This window comes from Alligator mississippiensis, chromosome 11 (genome assembly GCF_030867095.1).
Source record: "Alligator mississippiensis isolate rAllMis1 chromosome 11, rAllMis1, whole genome shotgun sequence".
Classification (NCBI taxonomy): domain Eukaryota; kingdom Metazoa; phylum Chordata; order Crocodylia; family Alligatoridae; genus Alligator; species Alligator mississippiensis.
This window is the reverse complement of record NC_081834.1, coordinates 34,656,594-34,670,186: the sequence shown is the minus strand read 5'-3', so window position 1 is coordinate 34,670,186 and position 13,593 is coordinate 34,656,594. Positions and strand designations below refer to the sequence as shown.

At 44.8% G+C, this 13,593-nt stretch overlaps 1 protein-coding gene across 7 annotated transcripts in view; it reads right to left on the bottom strand.

The window, feature by feature from the left end:
• OTUD7A (OTU deubiquitinase 7A) overlaps nt 1–10,015 on the bottom strand; it is a 306,759-nt gene extending 296,744 nt beyond the window's left edge. For 4 of the 7 annotated variants that reach the window (XM_059714799.1, XM_059714800.1, XM_059714795.1 and 1 more), the window contains exon 1: nt 9,865–10,015. The gene's annotated coding sequence lies outside the window, so the exon portion shown is untranslated. The remainder of the gene's footprint in view (nt 1–9,864) is intronic. The other 3 variants (XM_059714805.1, XM_059714802.1, XM_059714804.1) reach the window with 1 other exon arrangement.
• Nucleotides 10,016–13,593: the final 3,578 nt, after the last annotated feature.

Here is a 13,593-nt window from a genome sequence, read left to right as displayed (position 1 = left end):
CACTTGCTGTTATGGTCCTGAGTAGAAAAAGAGCTTCTGCAGTGAGACTATTACTTGTCCTGTTGTCTCCTTTAGAGTGTCACACAATTTATTATATAGTGGAAGGTAAATTACTGTCATCCAGCATTGACTCATAGATGGATGAGCTTCCTTAACTGCACATAACCGATACACGACTGGATGATTCAGCTAACCATTCATCTCAACTTTCTCTAGTCAGGTGTGTGGTTTGGGGAAAGAAAAACTGCATATACATTTAGAAATTATCTCCCTTCAAGCATTTAGATAGCAATGACTTACTTCTCTCTGTCTTTTGCTAGCGTAACTCAAAGCCAACAGCCATCAGCAAACCCTCACAAACTCAGTGTTAACTGAACCTTCCTCCTCCTTTAAGGATAAAAAAATCTTCTAAAAACAACACTAGTTGTACTGCAATAGCCAACAGTATTGTTATAGCTTAAATATGAGCTATTCCCTTAAATGTTTTAAAGTTTACTTTAGTTCACTAAAGATTTCAATAAAAATTTTATCTGCTTTGCTACTACTGGATTAAAATAACCAGTAGCTATTTGTGAAAGACAGTCAGTCACCTTGACTGAGACTTTGGCTAGTGACAGAAGTTGCACATAAACTGGTTTAAGTGATCTGAAACTAGTTTAAACCTGTAAAGGAACAGAAGCTCAGTGCACTTAAACCACTCACAAAATGGCCGAAACTGGTTTATGATAAACCTAGTTGGATGTAGTATCAGACTTAACTAATTTGGGTCAAACCAGTTTATGGATCCTCTGTCCCAGACCCCTTCCTGGTTCAAGTTAAATCAGAGTACTCCAGCATCCCAGCATGCTTTCCAGCCCTGGGCTGGGCTGGGCTGGGCTGTCTGCTCCAGAGAAAAGGGCTGGCTCTGCCCCTCTGCTCCCTAGTGAGAGCAAGGGCAGAGGCATAGCCCAGACACCGGCCTGGTGTGGCCCCCTGAGGCGAAGGGGGCAAGGGGGGAAAAGAAGGAGGGAGAGAGCCCTGCCTGCTGCAGTGGCTCCCTGACGGCCCACTCTGGCCTGGGTACAGGGAGCTGGGAGCCATCCAGGTGCACAGCTCCCACAGCCCCAGCCCAAGCTGCAGCTGGCTGGGAAGGGCCCAGCCCCTCCCTCCACACCTGCCCTCAGCAGCACCCACGGGCTGGCCTGGCTCAGCCCCAGTCCAAAGTGAGGTGGGCAAATGGTGGGGCTGGGAGAATAGCAGGGCTGGCCCAGGCCAGGCCAGGAAGGCAGGGTCCTTCTCATCCGGTGGTGGGGCTTGGGCTGGGGCCATGGGAGCCGTGCACCTGGACTGCTTCTGGCTCCCTGCGCCCAGGCTAGGACAGGCTATCATGGAGGGCTCTTCCTCTTCCCCTACCGTGGGGCCAGGTGGGACTTTGTGCGGTGCTGCCTCAGGGCTCAGGGCTGGAGGGGCACAGTGCTGACTGCTTAAACCCCTCCTCAATCATAATCAGGCCTGCCAGGGCCAGCCCACACTCCCCCTCAGCTCAGCTTCCCTTGGCCACTAACTGGACTAACCTGAAAAGATTGAATCAATTCAGACTTGGACTTTTTTTGAATGTCTGTACTTAGCCTTTGAGATTTTTCTGGTGAAAACTGCATTAAGTATGTTACCAGGCATAAGTCCCCCATTATTATACCAATTTACAAGCTGATAAATGGTGGTAAAGCAATTTGCATAAACTCCCACAAACAACTAGTGTACTGTCAGGGAAGTACCCAGGAGTCCATATTAAATCCCCTTTCGTTGACCAATACACAGCACTGCTGAATAGACACTTTCGTATCTTGTCCGTGATGAAACCTTGTGTATTTTTGCATCAATGAATCTTACCTTGGGTGAAAAACTCCATTTCTTCTGAAAAAAAATCCCAATTTTAAAATGAAGACTATGGAGTTGAAACCAATTGTCTTAGCAACAGCAATCTGTCCTACTCCAGCCCTCTCACCCCTGGGATTAATAAGCATTTGGAAGGTGACACAGCAAGGACTTGTCTAAAAAGAAAAGCTATTGCAAAGGTGGGGTGAGAGTTTACCATGTCCCAGCTGCTCTATACTTACTCTCCCAGGAGACATCCTTAGTACACATAACAGCACCTTTGTGCAAGACAGCTTACTCCACTTGCAAAGTAGAATAAGTTACCTCATACTTAGAGCTTTTCTACACAGGAACACACAGAACAATCAGTATGAATAAACTTTTAAAGTTGATTTAGTTAAACTGCATTTAACTCCTGTGTAGACACATTTATTCAGAAGAAAAATGGCCTTAATTCAATTTAGATTACAGTACTTCTATAAATCAAATAAAGGCAATAAGGATTCTGAGTAAGAGTTTCCACACATGGGTTTTATATAGTTTACCTAAAGCCACTTTAAGAAAAAAAAAATATCACAAACTATTTTTTTCTTTTGAGTGTCGCAGTGTGCACAATCCCTTGAAGTACACAAGAATATCCTGAAACTGAAGAAAGAATAGCTATCATTGTAAAACTCATGTCCTAGCTTTCTTCACAGCAGATTCCTTGGATAGACAAACCATAAACAATAAATAAATCCCATAATATTCATTCATAGATTTTAAGACTAGAAGAGACCATATACAAATCACCTAGTCTGACGTTCCCCATAACAGAGACCAAAAAGCCTCACCCCGTAAATTAATGCATCAAGAACCCCATAGGGACAGTAACTTCTCATATACGTTACTGTCCCTAAAAAAAAAAAGAAACCAAAGAAACCCTTATTCAAGCCTTCTCATAAGGAATTATTATTTTACCAGTTTCTACATTATCTCCACCACAGCAGTTAGCCATTTTAATCCCAGGCCTTGGAACACATTTCAGATAACATCACAAAAACAACACAGAAATAAACTGCAACCCCTTGTCATATTCACTAGTAACAGCTTTGCATACCATACCACAGGGGTCACTGAAGGCATCAAAAGTCTTCTCTAAAGTACAGTATTCCAGGCATACAGTTACATGAGATAAAGCCCGTTCGGGCAGTGCTCTTCATATTAATTTCAGAAAATTATATTATTTACTGAAATGTAACCATTGTAACACAGGAGAATCAACATTTTTTCACAGCTTGTTCACTTGCTCTAAAGGTTCTGACCCTTCCTTGATTAACTAGTCAATATGCATGATTAGTCAGGAAAATACCACTGGAGATTGCCTATATACTCTATGTTTCCAAGAGAACAGGGAAAAAGGAGCACTGCAGATTGCTGAAAATTTTCAAATTACAGAGATGGACACAAAAATGACTACCTTAATCTGTACAATAAAAACCCCATTCTCTACACAGGCAGAACAGTATTTAACATCATATTTTAGATACCAATGTCATGATGGCAAAACTTATTTTGACTGATGAAATTTTAAACACCCACTAAGAAATATACTTATTTTACATAAGTTTTTGGTAGCTTGGTTCATTCTAATAATACATTTGATGATTCCTGACACTGCAGAATTTGAAAATACTTTCAAGAGAATCCTTATGTTTTTGGTATAAAGCAGTCAGGGTGTTACATTACAACGTTTCAAAGAATGCCGCCTGCCAGTTTCTTTATAGGTACAGTACAACATCAATAATTAATGATTTTAGGAAAGCTATTTAAACTGAAATACAAATTTAATTGATTTAAACTAAGAAAGAGGAAGTGGCATCATTGTATGAAACACATTTAAAGCAATAAAGACAAAGCGAGGCGCATGTCAATAGTCTAGTTTACAACCCAGATTACTAAATCCAACAGATCTGGAGCCAAATATGTGGTGCACAAAAAATCTAGTTTCCAAAAGCAAGTTACATTCATAAAAATGCTTAATTTTATGAGTAGTGGTTCTATGGGAACTATGCTTTCTCTTAATAAATTATACCATGCCTAATGCCAAAGGCTGAAGCTAAATATTATTCAAAATGACACAGAGTTAAAACTCCCAGTCCAGGATTTGGAAACAATTATTCATGTACAGATTTACAGGTCTTCATATTTGCACTGAATTTTGTGGGAAGGAATGCTACAAAAAACACATAAGGCTCCCTTGGGAAAGATACTGAAGCTCAAAAAACACTCCATAAGTTATACCAAAAATTACGTATGCAAACTATTTTAAAATAATTTGATCTCCCAGTTTTAGGAAGCAAGGATTACTTTGATTCAGATCCAACTTTGTTACAAAATGCTGAACAGTAATACATGATTTTTTTTTCTTCATACATTCATAGATGTTAGGGTTGGAAGGGACCTCAATAGATCATCGAGTCCGACCCCCTGCATAAGCAGGAAAGAGTGCTGGGTCTAGATGACCCCAGCTAGATACTCGTCTAACCTCCTCTTGAAGACCCCCAGGGTAGGGGAGAGCACCACCTCCCTTGGGAGCCCGTTCCAGACCTTGGCCACTCGAACTGTGAAGAAGTTCTTCCTTATGTCCAGTCTAAATCTGCTCTCTACTAGCTTGTGGCCATTGTTTCTTGTAACCCCCGGGGGCGCCTTGGTGAATAAATCCTCACCAATTCCCTTCTGTGCCCCCGTGATGAACTTATAGGCAGCTACAAGGTCGCCTCTCAACCTTCTCTTGCGGAGGCTGAAAAGGTCCAGTTTCTCTAGTCTCTTCTCGTAGGGCTTGGTCTGCAGGCCCTTGACCATACAAGTTGCCCTTCGCTGTACCCTCTCCAGGTTATCCGCATCCTTCTTGAAGTGTGGCGCCCAGAATTGCACGCAGTACTCCAACTGCGGTCTGACCAACGCCCTATAGAGGGGAAGTATCACCTCCCTGGACCTATTTGTCATGCATCTGCTGATGCACGATAAAGTGCCATTGGCTTTTTTGATGGCTTCGTCACACTGCCGGCTCATGTTCATCTTGGAGTCCACTAGGATTCCAAGATCCCTTTCCACCTCTGTGCCACCCAGCAGGTCATTCCCTAGGCTGTAGGTGTGCTGGACATTTTTCCTCCCTAGGTGCAGCACATTGCATTTCTCCTTGTTGAACTGCATCCTGTTGTTTTCTGCCCACTTGTCCAACCTATCCAGGTCTGCCTGCAGCTGTTCCCTGCCCTCCGGCGTGTCCACTTCTCCCCATAGTTTTGTGTCGTCTGCAAACTTGGACAGAGTACATTTCACTCCCACGTCCAAGTCGCTGATGAAGACATTAAAGAGTATCGGTCCAAGGACCGAACCCTGCGGGACCCCACTGCCCACACCCTTCCAGGTCGAGACCGACCCATCTACCACGACTCTTCGGGTGCGACCCTCTAGCCAATTCGCCACCCACCGGACTGTGCAGTCATCCAAGTCACAGCCTCTTAACTTGTTCACCAGTATGGGGTGGGATACCGTATCGAAGGCCTTCCTGAAGTCTAAGTATACGACATCCACCCCTCCTCCTGTGTCCAGGCGTTTCGTAACCTGGTCATAGAAAGAGACTAGGTTGGTCAGGCACAATCTGCCCGCCACAAACCCATGCTGGTTTCCCCTCAGCATAATTTGCCCTGCCGGGCTCTCACAAATGTGAGCCTTGATAATTTTTTCAAATACTTTACCAAGGATGGAGGTGAGACTGACCGGCCTATAGTTGCCTGGGTCCTCCTTCCTCCCCTTTTTGAAAATGGGGACCACGTTAGCCCTTTTCCAGTCCTCCGGGACTTGGCCCGTGAGCCACGAGCATTCGAATATTCCCGCCAGTGGCTCTGCAATGATGTCGGCCAGTGCCTTCAGCACCCTCGGATGGAGCCCATCCGGGCCTGCTGACTTAAAGGCATCCAGTTCTTCCAAGTGACTCTGCACCACCTCAGGATCTACGCATGGAAGTCTGGCGCCTTGCTGCTGCCTCTCTACAACCCCAGTGAGAGACTTGTCATGCCCCTCGCTTAGGAACACTGAGGCAAAGAACTCGTTGAGGAGTTCAGCCTTGTCCCCCCTGTCTGTCACTAATTGTTTCTGCCCATTTAGCAGCGGTCCTATTTCTCCCTGGGCCTTCCTTTTACTCCCAATATATCTAAAAAACAATTTCTTGTTCTTATATGACAATAAGCAAGTCCATATGATCAATGAAAATATGGCTGAATTTAACAAGTTCCTTTGCTTTTAAGCTTTGAGGCCTGAATTTGAAGTACTTAGAAAGGTAAATAAAAACACTCTTCAAAATAGCATGTCATTCAAAAAATAACAAAAGAAAACACTTAAAGTGAACCCATAACCTAATAATTTGTCCACTGCAAGCAGAAAAGCTTATCCAAGAAATGTGTGCAAGGAAAAGTGCTAATAATAACAACAATGGGCAGATAATATGACAAAGTATTGCTTTTGAAAGCCACTGGTATATAATATGAATCTAATGCATGTAGCATTAACTTCAAAATAGAGAACTGAAGGGAGGGCCAGAAACTAAAGGAAACTTCCTTAAAATAAGGCTTGAAACATATAACAGCTTGTTTAGTCCCTTCAAAATGTTTAAAGTTGTTGTTATTAAGAGAACGGAAAACAGCACTGTAACCTACCACTTTTACATATCCAGTATGAAAGCTTAACAAGCTTCTTTTGTGATGAGCAAATCTGAAAGATGGTAAAATAAAGAAAACTGCAACAGTCGCTGGTAATTTATTATCAACAAATCTTTTCTATTTACAAGAATATGCTAATCTTTCTGCCACTAATGTCCAAATTTAATGACTACTCAAGGAACAAACAAATATCTTCTTTGTTAACAAATGACATAACTGTAAGCCACTGTCTTAGCTTGCCTCCCAGCAGGTTGAAATTCACTGCTGTGCAAAGTCTCAGCACAAGGCCTATGTACTATTCAAGTCTCAATTAAGCTCTACTTCAGCTGGTTGAATTTCATCTTTAATGAAAATGGAAGCCCAGATGCTCAGGTGGGGTAAATCAGTATATCTTTATCAAAATCAATAGAGCAACACCAATTACCTTGTCCAGAATGTCTGTATTGTCTAGTTCTACACAGAGAAACAGATTTCTTTGCACAAATATATACTGCTAAACTGGCACACACTGGAAGGGATATCAAACTACATTCAAAAGAAGAGACCGCCCACACCTGCAAAATATCTCCTTTACCTCCTTCATTCCTCAAGTGTCTGACAGCAAGACTTGATATTTTAAATTTGCTATTTCCTTAAGCTACAAAATTTAATTCAACTTCATATATTATGTTCACAAGAACATTTCATGAAATCCAAATCCTTTTGTTTTTTATTTGGGTGTCAGAAAATATCTTAGGGTATGAAAAGAATAACAAACAGAAAAGGACATTGTCAAACAGTTCGTAAAACTTGAGGTCTAGTAGTAACAGTTCTACAAATTTTCTTGTTCTAATCCTTGTTTCGCGGCCTGCATTCCAGCTCATCCTCCTCCATCAGTGTACTTTCTGCAGGCCCACCAAAATGTAAAACTGTTGTGCCCCACCCTATCACTGGTCCTGCATAAGTCACTGTTTCTGAAATGATAATGAGATCACAGAAGATACATGCCTGAATTCCCAGTTTTAAAAAGGCAACATAATCAACATTAGCAAACAAACAAACAAAAAACCATGAAGAACAGTTGCCCACACATTTAAGAAATTAAAATGTCTTTTCACCTACACAGATTTTACATCACAGGATTCTAATCAGACTTATGATATGAAGAAGAACTGCACACTAATAACATTTAAGATAAGCAGCATCTTGGCAAGGAACACATGACATTTCATCAAATCTGAAATATTAGTAACAAAATAAACAAATAAAATCTTAAACATCTTTTTAAAAATACCACTCTTTTTAAAGACTTTCTAAATTGCATGCAAAAAAGAAAAGTTCAAAGGGGAATGTGTTACAGGATGCATTTCCTATCTTAGGGTTGCGATACATAGCAATCTAATCACAATGAGTACTAGTACAGCAACCCTTAGTGGAGTAGATGCATTTGTATCATCTCCTCTCTACCAGCAGGTAGTAACTAAATAAGCATGCTTATGGTATTACATGCCATATACAGACAGAAAACCTCTGTGAACTTAATGAACAAAGTACAAGATAGCTACTAGCCCACTTGCTCCAAAACTGACTTAAAGGTCCATTCACTCAATGCTTATTCAGTCCTTGGCCTCTCTGCTAAGACTACCAACAAGAGTATTGGGCATGCCAGCTTGACTGGCATCTTTGGTGATATAGATGTGGGTCCACTAGAAAGTGGAATATGACACCCACTTCATTCTACACATACCAAACGATCACGACTTTCAGCCTTAGTTCAGTAGTTCAGATTCAGCTAAAGATTGGATGGGCTGAAAGCATCTATACCACAGTCCCCACCACAAACCACTTTTTTCAATATGAATACTTCATTATGGTTAGGAGAACAACAAGTTTTTTTTGCCATTTTATACATAACACATTATTAGCTTATTATAGATGATCACTGCAATGCTTGTGCCATATGGCACTTTGAACAGCCATCATTTTATATGCAAATTAAGCCACTGTACAGAGCACTAAGACTCTTATAGACAATTTTCATGATACTGCAGTATTTCATGTAAAAGCGAGCTTCAAGAAAATGCTATTTCATTTTCACAATATAAGAGGCCTTCTCCCACTTCCACTTGCACTTCGGTGTCATTGCTCAATACACTGTCCTACATCAGGGCCTTACCCTATGGGCAAGATGCAATTGTAATATCACATGACTTGGAGGGAGACAGGTGATGATGGAAAATGGGATAGTTTCTTTGAACTTTATCCAATGCTTAGATACACAAGTTTTATAATTTTACTGGTTTACCCCAGTGGTTGTTTCACATGTGTATCTGAGCATAGATTTGGGGTCTCTCTCTTAAGAATCACCAGCAGATCTTTTAAAACTTCCTCATATATGACAAATCACTGCTTTACATTTCTCTGGCGCTTGGTGCCAAAGAGCTCAAACTGCCCGCTTTAATCATCTTCAATTTATGCCACATCAACCTTTTCCAGATTCAATGTCAACTCCACGGATTGAGCTGACATACAACCTGCGCTGTTTATAAGTTAGGATGATTTCAAGAACAAAACTTCCTCCTCCCAGACATTGCGGTTTCTTTTGGAAAAGGAGCGCTGACTGTGGACCAAGGTTAGCGCTGGCTTCGAACACCGCACGGCACCTTAGGTCCAGCAACATCTTTGCAATCGCTCCCAGCAAACCAGGCTTGCCCTGATCATCAGGGTCAAACACCTGCCTCAGCCGGTGAAGGTCAAACGACAAGTGGGAACGGCTGCATCTCTGAACCTCTTTCCATAACTCCGGGCTGGGGGGCCCTGGCCACGGCTGGAGCGTGGGGCGCCGGGAGTTTGGGAAAGGATGACATCACTGACGTTTCCCCGATTTCCAGGGGCCTTCAAGGGACAGGTCGCGGGGTGTTGCCCCGTCCTGCCGGGCCGGGCCAGCAGCGGGCGAGGCCGCGCGTCCTTCCCGCGGGGCGCCGAGGCCGGGCAGCCCGGGGCGCAGGGGGTTATGCAAGGCGCTGGCCGCCTGCGGCATTGTCCGGGGCCGCCCGCACCTGCCTCCGCCGCACCGCCCGCAGCACGCCGCCGCTGCCCGGGCTGTGCCGGCGCGGAGCCGGCGGGGCTTCTGCAATGCAGACTCGGCGGCCCGGGGGGATGGGGCCTGCGCTCCGGCCCGGCCCGGCCCGGCCCGGCCCCGCTGCGCCTCACCACCCGCACCGCAGCGCCGGCCCTGCCCGCGGGAGGGGAGCGCTGCGGCGGCCGGGCCGCGCCGCGCCGGGCCGAGCGCACCTGTCCGGCCCCGTCCGGGGCGCGAGCAGCCTCCTACCTGCTCCGCGGCGCCGCCGCCGCCGCCGCTACCCGAGCTCCATTCTCCTCCCGGGGCCGGGAGGCTCGGCCCAGCTGCCGCTGCTTCGCTCCTGCCGCCGCCGCTGCGGGAGCCTCGCCGAGAGACCGACCCGCCGCCGCCGCCTTCCCATGAAGTCACCGGCTGCAAGGCCCACCCCCTCCGCCGCTCCTCCCCGCGCCCGCCCGGGGCTCCCCTGCGGCCCCCGCGCCCGGACCTCCCCCGCGCTCAGTCTTCCCAGCCGGGAAAGGGGCAGAAGCGCGGGCGGAGGGAAGCCGCCGCTCCGCTAGGGGAGGTCGAGGTCCGCCCCTGCCCCGCGGGGAGCCAGCCCGAAGGCACCGTCTTCAAGTCTGGGCAGCGCTTAGCACCTGCCTTTGCCCTGGGTAACGTGGTAGTGCCCTGGGAGCCCAGGGGAACTCCCCGCCTTCCCCTTCATCCCACCGCACCCAGGCCCCTGCCAAAGCAGTGTTTCCCCCCAGGAGTTCAGCAGTATTCACCTGAGGTGACACAACACCACCTGCAATCACGCAAGTGAGCTGCTGCTGGCAGAGATGCCAGGGAGCTGGAGGCTTTTGCCTCCGTTGCTGGAGACCAATTTTTGCCACAGGACAGAATAAGAGAGAAAATGACCCTGAAAGAGTCCTGCTTCTAGACCTGAGCATTATTCCCACTCTCACTTATGGCCAGAGATAGAAATGCACAGGCCAAAGGGCATGGAGGAGGGGAAGGAAAGGGCACAGCAGTCTTTCCTGCCCAAGTGCAGGGGGGCTGGACCCAGTGATCTGTACGGTCGCTTCCAGCCCCTAAAAGCTATGAAACTATGGCAAGGAAGACTCCTAATGCTGGGGCACGGGAGAGTGGGGATGACACACCTTTGCCCAGGATAAATTGAAAGACTAGTGCTTGACAGTATCTGGGAATTCCTTCTTTAGTTATTGAGGAGGACTTGTAAGAAGTGACAGAAGCAGCAACAAGACGTTTCAAGGGATTCACCCAGTGCAAATGGTCCTGAAAGGCTTTAAACCAACACTGTAGGTGAGGAACAAGCCTCTGAATACTGGCACATGTATGAAGATAACCTTTTTGCAGATGCCATTTTTTAAGGTTTAATGGTAACATGAAAATCATTTGGATTCCAATTCTCTGCTTCATCCAAATAAAGCTTGCCTTTGAAAAACACTTGGCCGTAGCTACTAGGAACACCTGGACCAAAAAGGGGAATCAGGTCAGCTCAAAGGTTCCCTGAGTGAGCTTGTTGTTGAAGTAAGCATAAACTTGTTTTCCTCATCTTCCTGGGAATGCTGCCACTACCACTAGACATGGTAAAGACTCCCAAGATGTTGACAACTGTTAGGCAGGGCTATACTGAAAACCAGAAGGCTCCTGTGAGCAGAGTAGACTAAAATTAAAAAATATCCATACTAGGCATTGGGAGCTGCCAGCCAGGAGGAAAAGATGGTAGTGTGGAAAAGAGTACTCAAGGTGCAAGCTAACATTACAATGGGCAAAAGATTCCAGTCTCCAGCTCACACATCTTGAGTGCAATGCACGGAGACAGCCATTCCAAAAAGAACAAGGCTTTCTTCACTCCAGCTTTACATTTGTTAACCATCAGCCTTCAAGCAACAAGCTAGCATATCCAACGGATGTGGGTTATTTTGATTGAGATTTCGTCAATAGATGGCATGCTGTGATAGTGATCGTATAACCAATGGGAATTATTCACTGTGCATTAAATATACATTTTACTTGGAATGGCTTAATTCTAGAGTGCAATTTGAATTCTCAAAAAAAAAAATCAAAGCTGTTATGCTTGAAAGGAAAACAAATGTAGCTGGATAAAAAATATGTGCTGCTAAATAATATAGCTGATGTAAGTCCACAGGACACTAGGCACTCCATTTACATTTCCAGATATACATCAAGACTGCACACTTAGCCAAACACGGGAAGATGTAATGACTATACCACAGTTGTCCAAGTTCAGACAAGGCCAGCTGAGAATGGACAGAGAAAAGAACATGGTGTCCAAGGAACTTGCACTTGTTGAATTCTGGATTCCAAAATATAGCAATAACAAGACACAATTATTTTCTACTGTGTAACATTTTATACTGTCCCTCATAAGTGTTTAAGGTGGATGCAAAACACTACTGCTATTTTGAAAGTACTTTAAAGACTACTTTGCATAGGTGTAAATACACAAGGTACAAAAAACAGTGGAGAAATAGCCTAATCTCTGATCTCATCTGCAGTTTTGTTTTTGTTTTTTTTTTAAACAGCATGGTAAGAGCAATAGCAACTATAGTGACAGTAGTGACAGGATGTTCAGACAACCTGGCTTGAGGAGAGAGAGGGGGAAGAGGACATCTAATACTGACACAGCCCCACATTAGCATTAGTTTGGGCACCTTTGGACATCAGTTGAAGCCCATGATGCCACAGCTATGCTGCTTTCTGTGCCACCCAGGACCATGGGTAAGTACTTGGATGGCTAGACCATGCTGAGGCTTCACTAATATTGGCGTCCAAACCAGCTAGATTAAAACGAGTTCAAACACATCTACCCATGCTCAAATCACACCTCCGACTGCCATGTAGGGATAACCTTGGATTACCCTCTTCCTACAGAGGAATTAACTCTTTCCTCCCAAATCTTGTATCAAAATCCAAATCTAGCTAGCAAAACATCCCATGCTGTATATGTTATAACTAGATTAAAATAAACAGAAACTTTCACATACAAGCATCTAATTTATTTTTTCACAATCAGGCATTCATCTACTAGAGCATGGAAGCAAATTATAACTTTATACACTCAATTAGTAAAATGGTCAAAGAATTAAATCTTAATCTTAGAGAGGTCAGAGGTTTTGTTGCCAATTTCAAAAGGGTTAGTGTTCCCCCCTTAAAGTTTAAGAAAGTGCATAACTGCTCTTCAGGACTAAAGCTTTACTACTGATTTAATTTTTACTTTTCATTTTTCTATTCTGTTCAACTGCTGGTCTCTCAGTGTACTTGAGTGGAGTTGGGAAGAAGGTGCAACATGACATGACCAACATATGTCAGAACTTGACGCAGTTAAAGCTAACAAAGTAAACTCCCAAAATGCTTTTCTTTATATTGATCCTATGCAAAATGAACATCCATGAATATGAGACAGAACACAAGCGGACTTTTTAGACCACTCAGTTTATGATGTACTTCCCAAATGGTGCTACTCACCAGGGGGAGAACAAGTGGATGAGGAATGGGATTTTTGAAATCTGAAAGGGTGCTCTGTCTCAGAACAGCATTTGTAATCCCCTCACCTTTGCTCAAACCTCTTCCTGCAAAAAGTGTGGGCGAGGGGTCAAAGCAGAGCAGGGCTTGCAGGGATGATAGGGGATTCCCTGAACTGAGTCAGTTGGGTGTTTGTCTACTCCAAGTGGGAGTTGGGGGCAGAAGCGGGGAAGGCAGGCATGTAGCCCTGGGGATGTTGGGGCAGGCAGTGGAGGTGTAGGCAGGAAACAGCTCAGGAAGATGGACAGACTCCAGCAGGATCAGGCCCTCAGCTGATAAGCCCCCCTTTGAACAGGGCAGGCAGCTAAAGGGTTTTTTGCTGCTTCCTGTCAGCCTGGGAGGCCAAGGGCCCAATCTTGACCCTTGTTTTCAGAATCCTATGCATCTGCCTGCTTTATTTGTAGCATCATTTGCATACCTGTTAAATAA